At 34.4% G+C, this 21559-nt stretch overlaps 1 long non-coding RNA gene across 1 annotated transcript; it reads left to right on the top strand.

The window, feature by feature from the left end:
• The first annotated feature begins 676 nt into the window (after nt 1-676).
• Nucleotides 677-8524, top strand: LOC135266385 (uncharacterized). Its single transcript, XR_010334403.1, has 2 exons — nt 677-790; nt 8101-8524. It is a non-coding gene; the product is annotated as an uncharacterized LOC135266385 (long non-coding RNA).
• Nucleotides 8525-21559: the final 13035 nt, after the last annotated feature.

Genomic DNA, 21559 nt, shown 5'->3' with positions numbered 1-21559 from the left:
GATTTCTTTAGGCAAATTTATGACAAGCGAAACCATCAATCTTCTTTGTTGCCCTCGAAAAATGATGGCCGTGTCACTTACCATTCGCTGATTATCATACGTTCACTCCTCAACTTTGTCTAATTCCCGAGCAAGTCTTGTGCATCGGAAGGAGAGCCAACCAGGACCTGGACGGAGTTTCCGTTAATTACAGAACTGGATATGGTTAAAAAGTACAGAAATAACTAGCCAGCGGAGTCATAGACCGTGTAGAAATGCCACTGTAATTATAGAACACTCGGGAGGTTCCTTATAGTGTATTATTTAATTGCCGTGACAGAATGTGTCTTGTTCTACTTTACAGATCGCCCGATAAAACATAACACATCAATTCGCCTCGTTAAGGATAAAATGCCACGATTCCTAAAATGCTTAATTTCATATTTCCCTCCAGAAACCCTGCAGCATCCTCTATATATAGAGCAAATAGCAAGAACTTGATAATCATGCAAATGAACGAATCAAGGCCTGATCTCCTCAAGGAGTAAAAATAAAAGTGAAAAATCGCTCCGTAACTACTGTTTATTAAATTATTTAAATCGCTCTGACTTATTCACCTATGCATGCATAATGCTTGTTTCTTTTTCAATTATGTAAAAAATTTATTCAACACCAAGTGGACAGTAATTATTGTAATTATTATAAATTATTGCCAACTTGCGACAGATTAATCTAGGTGTTAAGAAAGTCAGTAAACGATTTGCCTTCAGCTCGATTCGCCTTTTTTGGACATGAAAAACACAGTGAAAAGGTAAGTGAAGTTTTGCTATAAATAATATTTCATAATTAGCGTGTAATATTTATGCAAATAAGTGGAATTATGTAACACTGCCTTTGTTTTGTCTAATTAAGCGTTTAAATATTGGTGGTTACTTTTGCAACAATTGTGTTTAGCCTAAAACGGCTGTCAATCAAGTTTTTCTGGTCAGTTCGCTCGCAGATAGAAAGTGGCAAATTGTAGCTAAAAGCAAAATGTTTCAATGGTGCGTGAAATTGGACAAAATATTACAAATATAAAAATGTTTTTAATCGTAACTAATAACTTGAAAGTACTTGTGAAGCGGCACACGAGTTTTTCTAATTTTCCAGAACTGATGACATTTTCAAATTCATTTTTCTACAATAATCGAGAGAAATTATTTGAGTTGGCAAATAATTTTTAATCCATTGTCTTAGGCTCTGATGAATAAAATATTCTCGAAAACATTTCTGGCCTTTAATATTGATTTAAATAACAATTCTTTCAATTGTTGCTGAGTATTTAAGGCGATTAATATTTTTTACAATTGGGGAAAACATGTATCGAAATGGCAATTTAGAAAAGATGGGATGAGAAAACTAATAAATATGATTTAGTTTTTTCTTCGTCAGTTGATGGTATGTATGTAAGTGGGGAGTATTTGAATTTAAATTTCTAAATGAACAAATTTATTTATCAACAGTAGCATCAAAACAATTACATAGGCGATTCATCACGCTGCCACTATTTTCATTTAACAGTTTACTTGCTACATAATTTAGTTTTGTTCTTCTACAAAACTCTTGAAATCAAGAGGAAATCGAGGAAATTCTCACGGTGCTGTCGCAGAAGAACAAAAACGAATCACAAGATTACATCTTGCACTATATTTACAAAGATACGGTATTTGCGTTGTACTGGACTGAAAAAAATGACCTCATTTATTTTTATTGTTTCCCTATTAAGTACGTTTAAAAATTTGTCAAAATGTTACTTTTGTATCAACTGTTATCATCACTGGTGCTAATTTTAAAAACTTGTTTTGCTTTTCATGATGGTTTTCTTCCGAATTTGTTAATTGTTTAATTAATTCTTAAAGAAATCTATCGTAAAAATAAAGGCAATTTTTTTTGTTATTATATTTTTATTAAATTTTTTAAAGTACAAGAGAAAACTTTAAAAATTTTCTTTATTTTGTAAATATATGATTTAAGTTTTTCTGATTCTGACAGGGATAGTCAACAAAATGTTCACCACAAACAAGTGCAAGATTCTATGACTATTTCAGAAAACTAAATTTTAACATTTGTAAAATAAAATAAAGTTAAATAAAAAATAAAAATAAGATTGTGTCACAAATAATTTAATTACCCATGTTTTTTCTTATCTTTTTCGAGTTTTCGTAATTTATTTAGGTATAACCGGTAGTTCTGAAACGATATTTGAGTTTTTTATTATTTCCATTTGTCCCGGTTTTTCTCCAATCACGTAATAAAAGTGTTAGTTTATTCCGTATCTAACTTTTAACATTTCGCGCCGCGGTGTCCGTCTTATTGAATTTTTTTAATAAAAATTCTCAAAAAGACAAACACTCGAACAGTAAACAGCCACTAATGGTATATTCAGATAGGGGAGTTCGGTCTCCGGCCGTGTACATCCCCGGATATCGTGCACTTTGCACAATAAGTTGACTCCAAATATTTGCCATCGGAGGGTGGAATTTAAATTTTCCAATTGTAACTTTTTCTGCAATACATCGATGTGAAGCGCCCATCAACGGCTCGCTGACCGTTTTTAACTTATGTTAAATTATTATAATGAAATGTATCCGAGATGAATCTCCGACTAGTTTTTACTCGTGTTTCCTTCCGGTCTGTAATTACAACCGCGTTAAATTATCTTATTATCTGTCGGTAATAACGAGCGTTATATTGCGAACACACATGATACAGTTTTCGGCCTGTAATGTCGATACATAATTCAAGGATGAGAGTGATTTATTGGCGATTTTGACTTGGCGGTGTATGAGGCCTGAGGAGCGGCTTCCTGTTGCCACGACGCTCCAAATTAATCATCATCTATGCGAGGATTCGCGTGAACTTGACATTCTTTTGTAATGATGGTAATGATGAGGTTGTGCAGGAAGAAGTCGGGTTATTATCTGTCGTGTAGTGAGAGAAAAATGGGCTATTGTGTTGCACTTGATATTTCTTTTAAATGTTGGATTTGAGGACGGACGCCAGGGAATTAAAAGACAAACACAACTGTGTTTGCATGAGAACACTTTAGAACATTTATTTGTTCCTTCATTTAAATTTGTTACGCCAAAACACCAAATAATTTATTGAGTTAAAGAACAAATCATTCGAAACAATTGTAAAGCAATATGTCCGTATTTTATCGATGATAATAAATTAGGCATTTACAAGTTTTTCTGTAAAACAATTATGAAGCAACTGCTGTAGAAATACACACAGACAGATGTTTTAAAACGAATTGAAACGGTTTAACACCTGGTATTTGGTGACAGGAACATATAAATAAGTTAATATTACTTATTTTTTTACAAACGTAAAATTCAAAGTTGTACCTTCTCTCTCAAGAAAAAAAAGAGCAACTTAATATTTTTGGTAGTGTTGTAACTATAGCTAGACCAAGCTAGACTGTGCTTGGTGAAGTTTTTACTTTTTTTTTGCATGAACATAAAAAGTCGATTGTTTGGTGTTGGTTAATTTGCCTATTGTATCAATCACCGAAAGCAAATGCTGTTGGCACCGTTCGATCCACATGAATGAAGCAATTAAACCTCCAGGAGTCAGGTCTGTCGTGACCCGTGGCGAAACGTGTTCGAGATCGCCGCCGATTTAGCCGTCGTTGAATTTTAATAAAAGTAGCGAAATTATTTAATAAAAGTACGATCCGTCCGGACGCATTGTATCACATAAAAGAACTTTTGTAGAATTTACAGTCTGGCAAATCCGAGGGACCGTTATGAACCTTGCTGCGGTATAATAAACACATAAAATCGCCAGAAATAAGGATATATTGAGTGAACACCGAGCTCAGATGCCAGAACTTGCAACAGAAATATTTCATATTATATATCTTTTTATAGCTCCGACAAAAATGAACGGTCAGAAGATGAAAACACCACGAGATATATAGATTCCCTTCGTTGCCGGATTTCGGCCGGAGTAATTGAAATATTTTCTTGTGATTTATGGAACTATAAATGTGTAGCTTTGTCGTGTTAAATTGAATTGATGCAGTTCCGAGGTAAGCTCCGGGAACCGGACTTTAACATTGTCATATCTATATTTTATTTCCACCATCTTAATGTATCTTTCTGCTAACTTCTACTTGCCGCATTTACAATTTAAAGCAGAATCGAAGTGCAGAATCATTGCGAAACTTTTCGAAAAAAATTAAGTAACTGCAATATTTTACAAAATTGAGTTATTTGTTTTAAGCGCCTCGTCTCGAGTCCATTATTTATTAAAACCTTTCCTTCCACTTCTTATATCCAACAGGAAAATAAACTTATTTTCGAGAAGCACTCCAAATGTAAAGCATTAAAAGAAAAGTTATCTGAAATCTGCATAATCCTAAGCTCGCCTCCGCCTTAAGCGGACATATACGATATTTACAAGTGAAATTAGACTACTTAGCGGACTTTTCGACTTTACGTTTCGGCAGCCACTTTAGAATATTAAGATTAAAACGTCGAAGACGAAACACGACTCGAATAAACCCAAAAAGTGTTCATTTGGACGACACCAAAACGGGGAAATAAATGCGAAAATTATCGCCGAGTCATTCACTGCAGGCGAGACGTCAGCAGGAAGTAACGATCATTTCATACCGTTGACATATAAAAAGATTACTTCCGGTGGTGTTGCATAACCCCGGTAATGGCCCGTTCAGACCGTACTTAGATTTATCTTGAATTATGCCGCCGAGATATAAAATGCTAGAGCAAGAACTAAAACTCTATAAATTGCCTATATCAGCTTTGCCAGGTTTCAGTAATTCCTAAAGCAACCTTAACAATAAAGAATAAATAAGGCTGAACACCAAAATCCTTTAAACAAAATCCTAAAACCTGCACTGTAAAAGTTAAACTTCATTGAAACAGAATCTTCTGTTAAATTAAATTGTATTTACTTTTGCGATAATAGTATGTGCCTACATTTAAAGACAGTATAATAACGCTTAAATCTAAGGTAAGGAAATATTAAAAAAAATAGTAAACCCTTCAAAACATTATATTTTAAGATATTACTGCAAATTACCATTTGTAACATAAAATTTCATTGCAATTAAATTTACGAGAACCAGTTTTTGGAAGGTGGAGCACAAATGAAGCTGTCGTCTCTTTACCAAAAAAAATCTTCAACAAAATCACTATTATCAAGTCATAAGACATTAGCAAACAAGTAAACCTGTTAAAAATTTACCAAAATGTGGACAGATACCAAAGCAAAATGCAAGAAATATTAAAAATTTGAAATCATTGGCGAAACACAACAATGGAGAGACGTCTCTATCAAGATATTAGGCTTCACAGTCTTATATAGTATTTGAAAATTTAGCAAAAATTGGCATAAAATAGTGCAACCGTAAGACCACCAAGGTATATTTGAAAAAATATTTGTCAAAATTAAAATAATTTTTTATACAAGAAAGTGGTCCAAAAAACACGAATCAGCCTAACGTCCGAAAAACAAGACCTATAAAATTTTTTTGGCAGGTTTTAGTCTGAAGATATATGAGAAAACTTGAGAAGGAAAAATCAAATTAACAAAAAAAAATGTTCAACAAATCATCCACGAGATGATAAAAACTTTCCAAACAAATTACGTAAAATAGGACACTAAGAGCTGTCTGTCATTTTGAAATAAAGCAAGAAGTTCACTTTTAAACGAAACTTGCAGCCACATTTAAATTATTATTATTTACTATTAAAACAATACTTTACTAACAGAACTGTTCATTAATTTTTGAAACAGACGTTATAGAAATTAATTAAAAATCCTAAATATCAAGTTATTTCATCATTTTCCTGATGAGCAAGCCTGTTTGCAAAACATGTGCCGTCTGTAGGCATGGAGTGAGAAAGTTGGCCCTCTTTGCATCGGTGCTTTGAAACTGATAAACTAAAATTTCTAAATAAAGGTAGAATTTGGTTCCATTAAGGAAACAATCGCGTCCGTTGCGGCGCGGTAAGAATACGATCGAAAACATCAAAGCCTATCGCTTCCCAATTTATTTTAACAAGGGGCTATCGGTACGTCGGCTCCGTCTAACAAGGTGCTGGTGGTATCAAAGTAGGCGAGATGGTGGGGTTCGTCCTCATTGTCGAAGTCATCAGTATCCATAAGTGATGAGGTTTGAGCGTTCGCTCTCGAAAAGAAACCAAACAAGAGAGGCCAATTCAGAAAGGACGAGTGGTCCGCTTTTTATTATCCTTTCCACCTAGTGACGTTAAATTAATGCCAAGAAGTAGTAGATTATCCGAGTGCAGAGTGTCTCTGACATGTAACGGTTTTTATTGGGGCATAAAATAAAGCAAGATGTCGCAAAACGAGTTAACGCCATCGAGTCAACACCTAATGATGATGCTGTTTGGCGGTCTATTTCTAACGGTTGTTGATTTTACGATTCCCCTGTTGCTGACGCGCGATTCGATCAGACGTAAAGACGTTTCGGTGGTGTGCAGTCAAGAAGCTAGTAGAAGACGTTGTAAAAATATAGAAAAGCCGCTGAAAAGCTAACCCCGGATAAGCTACACATTCACATGTATGAATTCAGCACATCAGGCCAAAGCATCGCCGTATAAAATATGTACTTATCATAAGTTGAGGATGCCGCTGCCGTTGCGACCCTTCGCATCACGGGTGGCCGAGGATCTCGGCGACGCCATCGCCACCTCCGCCTCAACCCCACGTTCCACGGAACACACAACAATCTTTTTGTGTATGCACTTTTCGAAAAGTTTTTAATACAGTTTCAGAGTATCAATAATTATAACAATTTTTCAGAAGTTTAAACGTATATTTAATCAAAATAAACATAAATCTGAATATTTAAATAAATATCAGATTCTCTTGTTAAAATTCTATTGTGCATAAATGTTGCAAACTGGATTTTTTCAGAGCTTGCGTGAAAACCACAAAAATAATAATAAAAATACATCTTCATATAGTAATGTTTTTATTATATTTAAGACATTAAGTAGAAATTAAACTAATAATAGACTTTTGATACTGTCTGCGAATGTGATATTTTTTATATCTTTTTGAAAATGTGACTTATGCCGCGCAAATGTGCAATTTCGCTCACTTCCACTATATTTTTCCCTGACTAAAAACCCCCTGAAAGCTACTTTTACTTTCACCGAACTAAAACTTTATACGTTCCAAAATAAAATATTAATGTATTCAGTTGAAGAGCGAAAGCAATATTTTTTGTGAATCTTGCGTCGGGATATAAAAAAGGAATTTCGTATGTTATCCAGGATTTCCAAAGACTTAGTCTCGTCATAGCCTCGCAGCAGGCGTCCACATATGCGAAGTTGCACTTGGGCTTCATAAATCTACTGTAGGCGAAGCCTCAGCTTGGTGATTAATGCATTCGAAATTTTTCTAATCCTCTTGATTAATTTCCGCGTAAAAAGTTGGCCGGCGTCTTTTAAACCGTCGTCAGAGGCGGCGTAATGAGGATGTAAATTTAAAAAGTTGGGGCCGGCACACCACCTGCGTACGTCCTTGAGAGGGTTAAGTAATTTCGCGTGCGTCCCAAAAGACGTATTTCTTCATTAGAGGTTTAATTTTTCCTCTACTGCATACATAATCAATTCGCCTCTTTTTCTTGGCATAATTTTAATATTTAATTTATTTCTAATTTCCATGTTGAATAATGCATTCTTCCAGGGTGTTTCCCTGGGCGTGCTCTCCTCCCGTGTGTCTCCTCCATATGGGAGGTGTGAGCGTTGAAGTCTCCGCGGCGGCGGTCAGCGATTTCTTGGGGGTGGTCGTTAGGCCCCGGAATCTTTCAGCCCCGGCTGAATATAGCGGGTACTTTAAATTGTATGAAACATACATGAGTTCTGCCCTCCCTCTGAATATATACCGGCCTTAGTTTACAAATGAATACAGCTATTGAACTTACTTATAATATCAATGTGCCGGCGCTCCTTCTTGGACCCAAGGGGCGAAGATCGCTCCGTCTCGCTCGCGGGGAGCCAAATTGAAACCTCTTTCCAGCGGCCATACAGAATGGCCATATTAACTTGATAATTAGGTGTGTTATCCGACTTGCAGATGAGCGACTGAGTCTGCTGGATGGAATAAAAAGTGTTTTGCCCCCTCTTTGTGCCAACACCGCGCTATAAAATTGGGAAGGGTGTCAGTGATGGCACATTCTGGCGTCGGTCGCGTCGCGTCCACGTACACCCTGGACGGCGGCGTCGTCGCCTGGGGGCACCAGGTCTCCCCCAGGTGGTCGCGTCGCGACATCCGCACTCGCCCAACCATACGGAAACGGGCTTTCACTCTGTGCATGTCTGGGAGCTTTAAATTTGTGCATATGGATAACGTGCCGAAGTGAGGTTATGTGACCAGGCTACACATGGACAGGAAGCCATCTTGGATTTTGGCCATCCTACCATCTTATAATCAGTGGAGTGATCTCTTTTCTACATTAAAGAATTACTTTTATAACTAAATAAAAGTGCTTTTGAGTTTATTTCTTCCAAGTTTTTTTATTAGAATTGCGTGATAAGTTCTTCACTTAGGGAAGAGCTCGAGAACTTAAAAGAGTTACCACAAAACCACAGTTAGTAAAGTTATAACATGACAAAAATTTATTATAGTAGCTTATTTTTCTTCTCCCCATTACGACAGAAAAGAGCTTATTTAATGTAGTATGCTTATATCAATACATGATGAACTTATTTATAGGTAGTACCTACTCAATTACTGTTTCATTAAAACTATCAATAAGTTGCTACCACAATATATTTTTTTAATATTTTCGCTTTCTTCTAAACAATATGAAACTAATAATAATAAATTTCTGCAACCTGGAAACAACTTTTTAAACAATAAATACATAGAGTTTTTTGCTTTGTTGCGGAGTTAATATCAACGACATACCTACACTATCCGAAGGAAAATAAGCCTCAGCGCAGCGTCGGATTCTTAAAAGTTCTTTAATTCAATAAAGTAAATATTACTCATTTAATATTTACAATTATATCACATTTGTATTTATTATGCATTTTTAAACAAATTAGTTTTTTGACAAATTATGGAAAAATTAATGGTTTAAAAAAAGTTAATGATGTTAAAAAAGATCTGCTATAAATGCTCTTACCATCATTCATTTTCTACAACTATACACACAAATAACTGGGTAAGTAAAAAGCAATTAATTCAATTTGTTTTATCACTTTATAAAAATTATAGGTATACCTACTGTCAGCCAAATAAAATTTATATTGACTATTAAGAATTTATTAAAAAAAAATGAAAAAAAAGGTTGAAACTCCTGGTTGTCATGACATATTAATGACAGTTAAAGATCTTGGTGAATCTATTTCGTTTAAATTTATTTTAATTTATTTTTGTTAGATATTATTTAAAATTTTTTAATTTGAAAATAAATTTTTTGATAAAAAAGAAAATTTTATTTGTTATAAGTATTTATCTTTTTCTTGCGCAGGTCTTCAATTATTTTTATTTTTTAATTTAAAAAAGCAGCTTTTAATTAATTAATATACTTAGCTACTTTGCTTCACTATTAAATTAAAATTGTATAAGAAATCATTAAATCCTTATTGATGAATATTTTAATATTTTTAATTTTTATTAATCATGAATATTTCTAATTAATTAATGATTGTAAGAGATTGTAGAAAAATTTTCATCACTCATCACCTTGTATCGGTGTACGAGAATAAATTAGCAGATATTATTCGATTTTTTTTATTTTCTTATTGAAAAGGCGGTGGATGTTTTGGTGATACCTAGCAGATGTGAATTATGTTCTTTTCTCTATGTTGTTTAAAAATATTATACCAATCTTTCAAGACGTATTGAAAGTCAGTTTAAAATTGAGCGGTCGACTAACCATTGAAAACACGGTCCAATATTATTCTATTTTAATATGTAATTATTGAAAGAAGTATTTCGGTCATTGCTTATGTTTACTAAAAGTCAAAGTAGGTAATTGTAGATATTATAAGTTATTATCCTTAGGTCTTAAATTTTATTGAATTGTTAAGGTAGGGATGATTTGGTTGGTGTTTTTATAAAATTTATGAAACTGATAAAATTTATCTAACGTTAAGTTGCTGTAGAAACCGGGGATAAACTACATAATTTTTTTTGTTCTTTATTTTAAAAATTAGATCAATCAAACCAAAGTTTTACTTTTTACTTAGATTATATTTACTAATCTATTTATCTTGCAGCTTTTAAAAAATAACACTTTGGTATTAAGCCTAGAATATTTGCAAGTATGAAAAATAAAACCACCACATTCTGAATTCAAATTTGACGATCAGCTACGAAACCGCCAACCAATTTCTGCCAAACACATCCGCCCTATGCTATCTATGTACTCATTCGCCTCCACGTCACAATTACAAATGCAGGACATTAACGAGGAGTGTCCTTGAGGCACGTATAATGTGCGTGTCCGAAGGACCTGCCTCGAATATCATACAAATCTGGGACCGTCTGCACTTTTAACTATTACCGACCGTCGCTCACCCATTCACAACAAATCTCAAAGTTCAAATACGTGAATCCTCATTTTTCTAAAGAACGCAGCCGTGATATACCTTCAGTTTGTTCCGCTCAACAATAAGATAAGCCTTACGTAAAAGGAGGCGTTTTTGGCAAAGGCGATGGGAAAATCCCAACTTGCGGCTGTAATTATTATTGTAATGAATTATTATGCCGAGTGCATAATAGAGAAGACTTTGCCAGACACATACCTACCATAAATCTGTATCGAACTACGTGAGCGGCACAAGGTCGGCCGCACCTCGGCGATGGCGCCCACGAGGGGCCCAAGAAGCGCACGTTGCGAAAAATGCGGAAATTCGCCAAAGCATACCAAAAACCACGAACTCCCCGACGTCCTAATTGGAAAAAACTGCCCAAGAATTTCTTTATCTTTATTTTATTTTTGATTGTTTCAAAAATCCCACTTCGCAAAATTTTACATTCAAGTTACTACTTGACATTGTGTTTGTTCAATTGTGTGTCGAATACAAAATAAATCAAACAGTTCCCTGTTTGACTTCTGTTGTTACAAGCAAGCTTACAATTGAAAAAACTCTGCTCTCTTATAATGAATTAAAGAAAATTAAATTACTGTTTCCGACTCAAATCACCATTCCGCTCATAATCACTTGAATGAGCCTTGCCTTGCGATCGTCTAATCTGAGTTGTCGAATAAAGTACGTCAACAAAGTGTTTGAATGTATTTTTTAATTGTAACTGTAGATGTAAAAGTGCGATACTTTAATGACGAGTGTATAATAACCATGAACAAAGAATCATTCCTTATGCAAATGGTGTTCATTTTACGGCATGATTAAGTCGAAATGTGCGTGTCGCTAACACTTATTAATCAAAACAGTGTTACATTTCTCGTAGAGTAACGTTTTCGCGTATCCTGCAATACTGTCCTTAGTCCTCGTTATTAATATACCTTTGACACACTCGGTGTGTTTAAGGGGAGATTGAAACTGAGATTATCCCTTTATTACACTGTTTTGCATTTTTATATCGCTTTTTCTTTATGCCTCTATTTTGTATTTTTCACGGTTTTAAATGAAATAATAACAGCGCGAACGGGAGTTCGTTACAAAGTGGCCAAAGAACTACCAACATCTTGATCGATTTTAGCGTTTTATTACAGTCTACATTCAACAAAGAAATAAGAATAAACGCTTTTATGATTTAGAAATTATTCTGAGAATCTACAAAACTAAAATTAAATAAAAAAAATTAAATACAGTTTTTAGACTATTTTTGAATCTAATGCTGTTGCTTACTAATGGTATCATTGAAATCCCTCAACCTAATTTTCGTGTTTCCCCAATCGTTTGTTCGTTTTTCTCTTCTCGCAGCGTGCAAAAGTGGCTGGATTGTTACGTAAAGTTACGATTATTTTGGGCAGGTATGGAATAACAATGTACGTATTCGACACAGCGTTTAATTACCATATTCATAGCGCATATTTCTACACCTCGCTCTTATTGTTTGCAAAAGCGTGGGCACAGCCGCATAGATATCGAATCCAAACACAAACACTTGCAATAATTGGTAGACCACTGGTAAGATCTTTAAATCCATTGTATTTTAATTTGCAATCGTAAACAGCCCCTCGGTCACCGCATATACATATGTAATGTCTGTAATTTGCCATTGTCACTAGACACATCAATTCTGAAATTGTTCGACTCAAAAGTACGATAACAATTAAAACCCCAGACGAAGAGAAAAATGTGCAGATGCACCCGACTCACGTTCCTTGCAAATGTAATATTGGAAGTAGGAATCTCTTCGGTCTTGGATTCTGGTCGGAAGCCGGCACTATTAAAGTCTCTAATTGATCGCATTCACCTTCTTAGCTCGTGCCTATGATAATTTAACGAAGATACGCCGCTTTTATATCATTAATGAAAGATGTTTGAATTGCAAATACACGTCAACACTCCTAAACTCTTCATCGGGAATCTCGATTTTCTCACGGCATTCAGATACAAACTCAAAAATAAAAAACGAAGCGTTTTCAACAAGTCGCTCGGTTTAAAAAGGGGAAATTTGAATGTAAACGGTTATGTAAAACAACACTTGTGATCCGTAAAGCGATTCTTCTAAGACTTGTTAATTACTCGGAATGGAATAATTACGATTATGGTATTGAGCCCGAGAGGGTGATGCTTCATGGTAGCTCTGAGTTTGGTTTCTCACGGTTTGCCATCAACATTCAAAGCACTACCATCAATAAATCTGGGATGTACAAATGTTGATGGGCTTGCTGCACTGGACTAAACTGGAATATTTGCATCGAGTTAAAAGTGGGTGTTATGTAAAACGAGCGCTGGGCAAACTTGGAAGCATGTCCAGCAATCCAGCATAGATATATTTCATCAATAAAGAAGAATTATAATCTTGATATTTAATTTACTCCATTTACTTCAGCGCCGACAAGCAAACTAAGACTATATTATTTTAATTAAAGTATTTTAATAACAATATTTTTTAATTTTTTTGTGTAACAAAATTATTTCTATTATTAGAAATAAAACAATAATTACTTTAGTAATTAGAGCTTTGTGCTATATTCAGAAATTTTCGAATACGTAATTTGCAAAAGAAAGTAAGCTGCTAACACATTCGGCTTTAAATCACTTAGGATTCTCAAAAAGTCTCAAGACTAATAAATTAGAAACAGTAGGTAATTCTTTACGCTGTTAAAACTACATACTGGGTATTTTCTTTCTCATTTTTCGCAAATTTGTGATTTACGAGTTTTAATTGTTAAATACATTTTAAAATTTTTCACCTCAATGTTTCCCAACGGGCAAGAAGTTTCGTCAAAAAAAACTAATGTAATGGCGGAAATTTAAATCGGTAACATAATAAATTATAAAATAATAAATTTAAATAAACTTAACAGACAAAATTGACAGCAGCTCATCGTCTCCGTGAGTCACAAATTATTTTTTTATTAGTTTTGTTTCAAAAATGTCTTTAAAAAATTAGTAAAGCATGTTTTCATGTCGAAGACTTCTAATAAAAAAATTATTCGACAAAAAGGAACAAGAACTAGATGTTATAAAGACGGGTTATCAGTTTTCTGTAATTTATTTGAAGTGAAATGGACTTGAAGCAAATTCAAAATTCTTCTTTAGCTTTAGTTTACAAATAAGATTGGCATTTTTTTCTATTCCTTCGTAAAGTTCGATGCAATCAGTCCCCTTCTTTTAATTACTTTCTCTCTCACATGATCATTTTACATTTTCGTTACTTTCTAGTTAAAAACTAAAAATTGCATCTTTAAGCAAATACTTAGATACTGTTTCCATATTTATTTCAAAAACTGTCATTGATTTAAAATTTGCTTTTGTTTCTCTGATTTCGTGTCTAGATTAATAAACTTTTATATAAGATTTTTTTGCTCAGTAACAATTTTTAAAATAAATCAAAGACTGGACCTAACTTCCTTTACTAAAATTCTTACGAATAAATTGACTATAATGCCAACCTTAAAACTATTACTTTAAAAAACATCTTTTACGTAGTTTTTGCTGCACCCTGTTATTAATTTTAAACTAAAAAAAAATAAAAATTACTAAATCTTTAGTTTTTTAAAATTTATATTCATTAACATTAATTTTGTTCAAAATGTGCAATAAAAAAATAAATGTCCTAGCAAATTTTCTTATTTTCTTATAGCTATACAAAGGATTCGCCAATTTCTGTAAGAGCTTAGGAAGGGTTTGTAAAGTGAAAAAGGTGGAAACACTGATCTAGATAAACGTACAACCTACTGCCTATAAAATTGTCTTGTTTTTTCTTCTAAGCAAAGTGATCTTAAGACATAGCTTTAGTATAGACTTTGCAATAATAGATATTTGTACATTTGTACAATAATTTTTCATCCAACTATTGAAGGAAACTTCAACCAAAAGTAAATATTAGACGCTTTGGTATTTAAGATGAGATAAGTGGTGCATGTTAACACTTAATTTTTTTTAAATATTCACTTAACATATGGAATAATGGGCAACTGAATGGTACTGACTGCTTTAAATTTGTAAACTATAGCTTTCATACAGTCAATAACCAGTTGTTTGGGAGTAACGTTAGTGCATTTCTAAAAGTTTGTATACACCCAGCATAAACATATCGGCCGATCAATACAATCAGAACAATACAAATTGCTTCCTATTATCGCCCATTTAAAACGAAATTAATAGTAATAACCGACATTAAGTGTTATTAGTTGGCGCGAAGTTGTCATATGGCGTACCATTAGCATGGCAGTAGCGTACATTTGGACAGATTTTGCGGCAGTTGTGGGGGTGTGGTGCACACACATGATGGATAGTGACACTATAAGGGTGACTAGGTCCTGATCCTGGGTCACGGAGGGTCCATTTAACAGAGGGGAACTAACAGTTTAGAGAAATTTCCATCGTGCACGTAAAAATTATGAGACTCCCAACGTGAAAATTGAATTTTTCTCATGTATGAGTAAATTACGCCATGATGTTGCAGTCGACCAGAAGTTTCCTGCTTAGATGTGTGGGGTAATTAGGACCCAGAACGAACAGTCCGAGGACGGTATTGGTCGACAGTGGCAGTGTAACCAACCGAAACAAGCTAACAATTACCATGGAGAAATTCACACACACTGACTAACTTAATTATTGTCTTTAGCTCGGCTAAGCAATGCGATAAGACGGACGTCGACTCACTCGGATGGAGCTTTTCTAAAGTTTCGCAACATGACAAGGTTGGAACGGGGAGATTTCAACTGATGACTTGTCTAGATATATTGTGCGCAAACAATAATTAAAATGAGAAGCGGCCATTTTTAAATGGAGTCTTCAGGATGTGGCTCACATTCCACCGCAGATAAAAGCGCACAAAACCGCCAAAGCTTGAAAACGGGAGAAATTGTAGCAAAAATGAGCTATCTTCGTATAAATTACATCCAATAAAGATTTTTTAAATAGCATTATGTCAGATGAAGATACAAGATAATTTTTGTTCAATATTAAACCTATATTAAAATTTCCAACCTCCCATTAGTAGACACCTCTGCACAACGGACAATTAAAGATTTCCCATCGGTGTCCGTTGTTGAGAGATTTTTTGTATTTTACTGTTTGCACAGTTGTTATTTCCGTACCGAACTACCGAAAAACTAATAGAATTATAAAAACTTACGCCACTACGAAAGAGGAAAAGAAAAATTAAAAATTCTGTTTGCTTATTGTGGCTCGATCTTAACTAATAGTAAGATATCGGTGGTATTAGAACTTTGAGTATTTTTAGGGCCAGGTTATAGAAAGCTATCAATTTGGTCACGCGCATTTAATTGCGAATTAAATTAATGACGCTTTTATAAACCGATCCGTAGTGTCGTTAAAATTCAAAACTTTCCATGCACTTTTGCGCTAATTATAAATGAACGCGAGGTTTTACTTTATTCGTTTCTTTGTGCGACCGTCAGTCGACGTCGTCTTTGAAAAAAATTCAGCAAATGTCGCAAAACGCCTTCGTCCAAAGTGGGAGTGTTCCTCTGCGGCGTATCCTCCAATAGCGGCGGCAATGTCATCAAAAGCAATAAAACAAATATTCGAGATCGCTACCGGAGCGCCGTTACCATTGGCCCTTTCTGTCTCGGTGGGCAATTTCGCGACCGTGACTTACCGGTCCAAATAACACGCTTTTTATTTGCCTATTCTGCTATGTACACTGTTAATTATCCCACCGGTGTAAATCAACTCGTTGACATATTCTCGCATGTGAAGAGTAAGTAATGCACACGGAATCCACGCTGCATGACCGCCTCTTCGTGTCATTTATTCTGCTGATACTTCCCAACAACCTGGAAGAAGTTCTGCTGTTGTTACGGATACTGAGCCGTAACGGGGCTATTTGATGGCGAGGATTATCAGGAAAAGTGAAAGCTACGACTTAACAAGCATTAAACTTCCCTCAGAAATACAGCCACGATTATGTTTAGTGTTTTACTTTCAAGAAACATCGGTTGCCAACGCATTTTATAAAATACAGGTTGAGAGTAAAAAGATTTGCAGACAATGAACAAGAGTTTGCATTATCGGAAATAACTCTAATTTAAATGTGACAAATTACCTAATTAAACTGCTAGTAGAGAAAGTTAATTAATCACAAAGTACTGCAAAGCAGATTATCTCAAATAAATACTGTATCTAAAATAATACATACTTTTGCTCTGTTTTGAGCTCAGCGTCTTTACACTAAACAAATTTTTACTTTGTCATTTAACATTCTTGAAAAATTGTAGAAATAACACAAAAATAAATTGTTCTTTCTATTTATCTGCGTTTTTCCAAACTGCAATCGTACTCAAAATCCCCGAAGCTTATAATGCTTTTCAATTTAATTCTCTAATTCTTCATCAGATTTCATCAAAAGATACCGGGCGTATAAGTCAACTAAAGTTTGAAGTTATATTTCACCTTTACGTTCATCTCTTTTTCTATCAAAACAAAAAGTACGTTTACAATTTGGCGCTTTTAGGTACTTTTACATTTTTGCCGCATTATTTTCTTATTTCTCTCAGTTTTATGCTCCGCTTTACTTTTCTACGTCTCTGTGTTCTCTCAATCTCTTATTTTTGTTTACGTGTTGTTTCCTTACCTTTTCTATACTTTTTCTCACAGAAAATTTTTTTACACCTGATCCGGGTTCGAACCCCCGACTCCCCCGTCGAAAGTGGCGCTTATACCACTGGGCCACAAAGCCCCAGGTGCTGATCGTGTTTTGCAGATATTTTAACACAAACTTTTTAAATAAATCAACATTACAAACTATATAATTGCAATAATTCACCTAACACGCAAATACTTTCAGTTCAAAACGCGATGAATTAGCTCGAGAATGAATTTTTTTCCACTTTTTTCAATTTAATTCTCTAATTTTTCATCAGATTCCATCAAAAGACACCGGGCGTATAAGTCAACTAAAGTTTGAAGTTATATTTCACCTTTACATTCATCTCTTTTTCTCTCAAAACAATATTATGTTTACAATTTGGCGCCTTTACGTACTTTTACATTTTTGCCACATTATTTTCTTATTTCTCTCAGTTTTATGCTCCGCTTTACGTTTATACGTCTATGTGTTCTCTCAGTCTCTTATTTTTGTTTACGTGTTGTTTCCTTACCTTTTCTATACTTCTTCTCATAGAAAAATTGTCACACCTGATCCGGGTTCGAACCCCCGACTCCCCCGTCGAAAGTGGCGCTTATACCACTGGGCCACGAGGCCCCAGGTACTGACCGTGTTTTGCAGATATTTTAACACAAACTTTTTAAATAAATCAACATTACAAACTATATAATTGCAATAATTCACCTAAAACGCAAATACTATCAGTTCAAAAGTCGGTGAATTAGCTCGAGAAAGCATTTTTTCCCACTTTTTTCAATTTGATTCTCTAATTTTTCCGTTTATTTTTGTTTATTAGTTTTCCGCATTTTGCTGCCGTATCGTGCAAACATACTAAAATTAAACTAAAATATCAAATTAATTTTATATCGTAAAGAGCTTTGGAGATCATATTTCATTATGTATTTGTTAGATAAAAAAAGTATGTGTATTCTAAAACTTTGTCTATAAAATAAATTGGAATACCCTGGATGAAAATTTATTTATTGTATTTATGTATCCAAACATTAGTTTTATGGAGTTTTTACTTGACTTGACCAAAAATTTGATTGCGCCACTTGGCTTTTGTGGCACCATCTTCGCCGTACTCTACCGCCACCTTAACGCAAATGCGATAATATCACAGATCAGTCATGCGGAAAATGACGGTGTCAGACGGGGAGAACCCGGACAATAACCCACCCCATATAGCCACAATACGCCACTGTGGACTATTCATACGCAAATGTCAAGATTACAGACTGCTCTCCACAAACCCGTCCTGATGATACACCCCCGCACTACGTGCGGACCTGTCATCCTGTCGAAGACGAATTGCACACCAACCATAATTTCATCGGGAAATTGCTCGTAGAAAACCTCATAGATCGAAATCATCGTCAACCGAAAACCGCCACATATTTTGTTATATTAATTAATAATTTTAACTAACTTGTCATTAAAAAAATTAAAAGACTTTAATTGAAGGTTTCCATGAAAAAAGTATCGCTGGAAAAATCTCGACACTGTTTTTTAAACAGGGAGATCGGTTGGTGTGATTGTTGGTTCGTAAAAGCAACAAGTAAAAATTTTATCTTTAAACGTTTATGTATGTGGCACAACGTTTGTTTTGTGAACAGTTATTGTTATTTTTCCTAAACAAAATATTAATAAACAAAAAAAACAATTGGTGAAAATTTATGTTATATGAAGCTGGCAGTTTTGGCAAAGTTTAAATAAATATTTTACAGTTGTTTTATTAAACATTTCATCAAACGAGAGTAATTTTGAATTTTGCAGTGTTTGTAAAAACATTTTGTAATAAGACATGTGCGAATATAAATTATTTCTCAGAATTTATAAATAGCAGTCATAATTTGAAATAATTAATGGAAATTGTCTGCAAAGAAAACAAACAAAACTATTATGGAGTGCATGCGTAGGCAACTTCTTATACTAGTAAAAACAGGTGCATAATTCACTAAACAAAATGGTGAAATTATAAATTTATACAAACTATACAAATATTTTTGGTGTTGTTAAATAATTAAAATTGAAACGTATTAAAAACGATTATCTGTTAATTAGAGATGTGCATAATATCCTTCTAGCGTTATAATCTTCTTAGGCAGTGAGGTTTGTTAATTTGTGTTTTAAGCTTTAATTTTTTTATTGTATTGTTTAACGATTTTTTTGTAATCTCTTGCTTTGACATCAATGGCCTGGGGATATTATTTCCACAGTCGTCTTGTTTGTTTATTTTTTACTCTTTCACTCTATTGAATAAAGTTACTCCAATATTTGAATACTACTTCAATGCAAAAATTACAATATCTTTTACACGACGCGCATTTAAAAATGAAAGCGCATTTTGTCAAATAGTGCAAACACAGTCACGTGTCTCAGCGAAAACATTCATTCGTCCTAACAATTAAAGTCGGTTTAGTGGAGGGCCACCCTTCGTTTGTGTGCCCTTTAAAAAAAGAAGTATTAGCTCGATGCTGTGGGGTGACTATTGTGTTCTTTTCAATGCTCTGTATCTAATAGAGGAGACACCGTAACGCTTTGACCGACGCTTTGCTTCTAAACCCCTAGGTTTTATGTATTGTTTATCGGCCCTTTTACACTGATAAATAGACAGCACTAATAAAAAGGGCGAAAAAGTATGGGATTTGGACACCTCGGACCCTAAACCAGTTTTCCCAGACGACTGCTGCCATTCTTCATAATGTGTCAGCGAATTTGTTACGTTTAATTTCTGTAAATTTAATTATTTTTTGCAACAACAAGACCAACATACTTTTTCCATCCAGATACAATGAAATAAAATTAGCCAGCGAATAAATGAATTTGAAATTGAAAATTATAAGTTCATTAAATTTTATAAGACTAAACAAGAATGGCTCTTAACACAATGGTAAGCATTTTTAGATTAAATCTTAACTGGTTTAATGCTTAAAGTAACCTATTATTCCCGGTTTACGTAAACTCATGACTGTGATACCTGTACTTAAAATAATAACAGATAAAAAAATCTAATATTTAAATTATGCGAAAACAGTTAACACTTCGTAAATAAGAGAATTAATATTTAATCCTCCGATGCATCCAAAAAGCAAGAATATTTTTAAATATTTAATTATCTTAGCATAATGCCACAAGATTAATAGTAAGAAGTCATCTGTTTGGTTAAGCAAAATTAGTTATTAACAATTTTTTTCGTAATTGTAGTAGCATGATTTTAGTACCTATCTTTTTTTTTTCATTAGAAGATTGCTTTGAATGTGGCTACTCCATTTCGAGATAAATATCCCCTATTGACCGCAACATTTCTCTTAATGAATTACAGCCGTTTAGTTTATGTGTACTCGTGGGTGCTGTTCCAATTTAACCCCACATTATGTGAGACACAGCGACAGATTGGCAAAGTGAGTGTGACAAATCGAGCACACTAAGTCAAGTCCAATCGCTGAAATTAAACTGTAACGGCCATATGGTCTAACAGCGGGGTTTGTGAGTAAATGTTTCGGCAATACTGCGTTCGCATGTGTGCCGAGATAGAATTGTGGCAAACCGATAATTAGAATTAATGGTGAAATAATTGTTTCAAAGGGTGACAAGGTGACATATGGAGAGGCATTATTAATGTCTGCTGTGACTCGGAGAACTGTGATTTCTTTATTGAGTCAAAAAATAATCACAAAGGAAAACACAACACTACAATTTGAAAACTTTTTCGTTTCTGCCCAACCATCTGTTGCTCGCGTTTGATACGAATTTGTCAGAAATCAGTTTCTGATATTTCTGCAAGCTGAAAGGGGGAAATAGTTCGTTAGCGGTTTGGCGGAGTCTCTCAGAATTCCGTTAATTAACAATACACACATCCCGCGAGTGATTATTAGTCATGGTCCCCTATAAACACCGCACAATCGAGTTTTATTCCTGTGACAGGAACTTGTCCGCATTTACATTTTAATAACTCCCATGTCGGTCTTCGTCGCTCTCCCACAGGACCACCATCGAGCGTCTCTTTTTGTCCCGTTGCACAGACGACACACAGGGTGATTATCAATTTTCTACCAATTTGGTTTCGATTGTGTTGTGTTTTCATACAACGAACTAATGCGGATAACTCGCGGCGGCTTTCTGCATACTCGACTCGGTAAATGGCGGACTCGCGGGGATGCAAATACGATTAATCAATGTCCGGAACGATCGACAATAACAACGGGATATTGTTATCGACACATCCTACACACTATGCCATCAACAAATTGATAACGCGGCGGCGGCATGATTGAAAAAAATCAAACATAACACTAGTAAAACA

The sequence above is a fragment of the Tribolium castaneum genome, chromosome 5 (genome assembly GCF_031307605.1).
Source record: "Tribolium castaneum strain GA2 chromosome 5, icTriCast1.1, whole genome shotgun sequence".
NCBI classification, from domain to species: Eukaryota; Metazoa; Arthropoda; class Insecta; order Coleoptera; family Tenebrionidae; genus Tribolium; species Tribolium castaneum.
The sequence above is the reverse complement of the archived record's forward strand: the minus strand, read 5'-3'. Positions and strand labels throughout refer to the sequence as shown.